General features: G+C 30.8%; 1 pseudogene; it reads right to left on the bottom strand.

Annotated features, from left to right (window-relative positions):
- Positions 1–1,868: 1,868 nt before the first annotated feature.
- LOC106414747 lies at positions 1,869–2,891 on the bottom strand (annotated as a pseudogene).
- Between the last annotated feature and the right edge of the window lie 298 nt (positions 2,892–3,189).

Here is a 3,189-nt window from a genome sequence, read left to right as displayed (position 1 = left end):
CTATTTTTTTGGTTGTTTTTTTCAGTTACATTTATGATTATCCTAATTCGAATAAAACTGCCTAATTTATTATTTGTCTTTTCAGTTACATTAATGAAATATGCTTAAATGAATTTAAACTTCCTATTTTATTGTTTGTCTTTTTCAGTTACCTTAATGAAATATCCTTAAATAAATTTGGACATAATGTCATTTAATCAACAAAAAACCTCATTAGTTTACGTGCATAATTTTAATAATGGAGATTTTAAAAAACGTACATCATTAAAATGTTACCTAAAACATACAGCACTAATATATAACATGCATCAATAAAACTAAAATTTGACTCACACAATTGTACGGATATTATTTTCAATAGATTAAATTAAAAAAATATTTATCTATTTAAAAAATATTTAAGAATGACTATGTTTTTAAAAGTTATATGGTATTATTTGCTCATAACTCATTTGTCAATTGCTAAATTGTTAGAAATAAAATTTTAGCATAATATAACTCAGTTGTCATTTGCTAAATTTATGGTTTTTATTTATATTTTTTATTATTTAATTATAATATTTTCATTTTATATTTGAAAGAGAAATGAATTTTCTTTCAAACAATATTTTTGTAAATGTATTTCTTTTTTAAAATAATCAATTTAAATTGCTATTATCATTGAATATAATTATTTTTGACATAATTTAAGTTTTCGTTTACATCAAAACTTATCATATTTTAGGATAATTTTAATTTAAAATGTAATTTTCATATTTTTCAAACAAATTCTAAAAATATTTTTTAAATATTTTGTTATAATTTTTTAAAAAATATTGAGTTGCATTTCGAATAAAAAGGTAAAGATATTAAAAATATTCTAATTAAAATATGTAAAATTTAATATAGTTTTAAGGAAATAGTCAAAAAAAAAAATTACACATAAAAAAAATCATGATTTTTGTTAACTGGGCGGATCATTATTTATATGATATCTCAAACGAAAGAAAAATTTATGTTTTTACAATTATCTAATTAACTATGTATACTCATTTTTTATATTTTTTTATATGATATCATACATTCGTAAAAAAGTAGATAGTTTAAGATGCAAAAAAAAAATTACTTAATGAATATAATATGAATGAATTTTACAAATATAAAATTTAATAAAATAAATAATTAAAAACTGAAAATTCATACCCGCGCTCAGGATATAGTCTTTTTTTTATTGAACAACCCCTGAGATTGTCATCTAATTGTTGCCAAACCGTGTTTTTTTTCTTATAGTGGAAAAAACGAATGAGGAACGACGATACAGAAGCTCGAGCGAAACGAAACTGAGCCTTTCGACGCCAGAGCCAATAACATCTCTAAGACCAACACACGATAACAACAATACATTGAGAAAACTAAATTTCAGCGGTTCCTTACAATGGGAACACTAAACAAGTTTTAACACACTTATACAATCCATGCATGAGGTCGATTGGAACAGCCAGTGAGACGCATGTATCATAGATACATAAATTCATACAACCAGAAGCATAGTAGTTGAGATGCTGCTCTAGTTTTGAACTATCAAGCGAATTGATTCAGACGCTAACAAGAGAGAATTTCCAAAAGCTAAATAAGCCAAAACTTTATTTATTTATTTATTTATAGATCAAAGTTATAAACATAAGCAGACGCTAACAAGAGAGAATTTCCAAAAGCGAAATAGCCAAAACTTTATTTATTTATTTATTTATAGATCAAAGTTATAAACATAAGCAAGCAGCTATGCAACAAAAGCAAAGAAAGAAATAAACAGCTAGGGAAATCTTGACAAAAAAAAAAAGCAAAGATGAATTTATTACTAAGACCACATTTTCTTGTGCTTCTTTTTGAAGATGGCTACATATAATCTTAACCAAGCCAGCGGCGAAAATGCTGAAGATCGGGATGAACATCTCCTCACCTCCTTGGAGGTTGCCTATCAAGACAAGCGTCAGATAACAAATTTGAGTGTGGAATATATTTGTTCAATAAAAAAATTAGACTACCGTACTTACCTTCTGAACGGGCTTGGCTCAAAACCTGGGCCAAAATCTGGGCCAATAGGTGGAGGTGGATCATAACGAACACCAGGAGGTGGAACACCCCTGTCAAAGCCAAAAGAATCCATGTTAAGTTGAGAACTTTTCTCACTATATGAGCATTGAGCTGTGTATATGTGCACTTTGCGTAAAAGAAAACGATGCAATAAAGGGAGAGAGATTTTACGGTTGTGGTGGTATCATGAAGTCAGGATGATCACCAAATCGGGGGAACATGCGAAGATCATTTGGTCCTACAAGCATGCTTCCATCGCCAAAACCACCAATCACCGGAGGGAATGATGGAACAGGCCTTCGACGACCGTAATATCCAGACTCAGACTCTTTGTTACCCTCCGAACTACAAGCCACACATATGATAAAAGATGGAGGTCTTAGAATACACTTCACGAATTACAAAATCATATATCATCCTAGTCCAACTACTAACAAATGCCTTCACAACATAAATATAAGTTTAACGATGAGAAATCTATAAACCACGGAAAAAACCTTGTTCACAACAGAAACCGAGATACAAATACAATACTAGTAGTCTCTGCACATTGACGAAACAGTTCTATGTAATCACATCTATCAGGACAAAGCTAACTTTTATGTTCATTCCTACCCATGAATCTAAGTAACAGCTTATGAGCAATGTGGTTAGAGGGTTTACCTGGACTGGGACGTAGAAGCAGCAGGTTTAAGTCCTTCATCAAGCTTGTAGAGAAGCTGATCATGTAAATCAGCGACTAACTTACCCAAGTTCTTGAACTGTGCATCGTAATCACCCTCCACTCCGGACTCAGCAGCATACTTCTCAGCTCTGAACAAAAACACACACAAGTAAATTCAATATTACAATCACCATAGAGCACAAACAAAGAGGCACGATTAGATATATGAGCAGGTTCTTTTCCACCATCATCTACGGCATCAACAAGAAGCTTATCCTCTATCGCAAAACACTTAACTAGAAACTTCTTCGATCCTTTCGCATACACAAACGCGTACACGGTATATATATAGATACCTATTACGCATACATATAACCGTCAATGTGTAGATATTGGGCCTACGTCGAAATAGTTTTGGGTTCAAATGCGAAATAATGCACCAGCAGGTTATC

Source organism: Brassica napus, chromosome C8, assembly GCF_020379485.1.
Source record: "Brassica napus cultivar Da-Ae chromosome C8, Da-Ae, whole genome shotgun sequence".
Classification (NCBI taxonomy): domain Eukaryota; kingdom Viridiplantae; phylum Streptophyta; class Magnoliopsida; order Brassicales; family Brassicaceae; genus Brassica; species Brassica napus.
The sequence above is the reverse complement of the archived record's forward strand: the minus strand, read 5'-3'. Positions and strand labels throughout refer to the sequence as shown.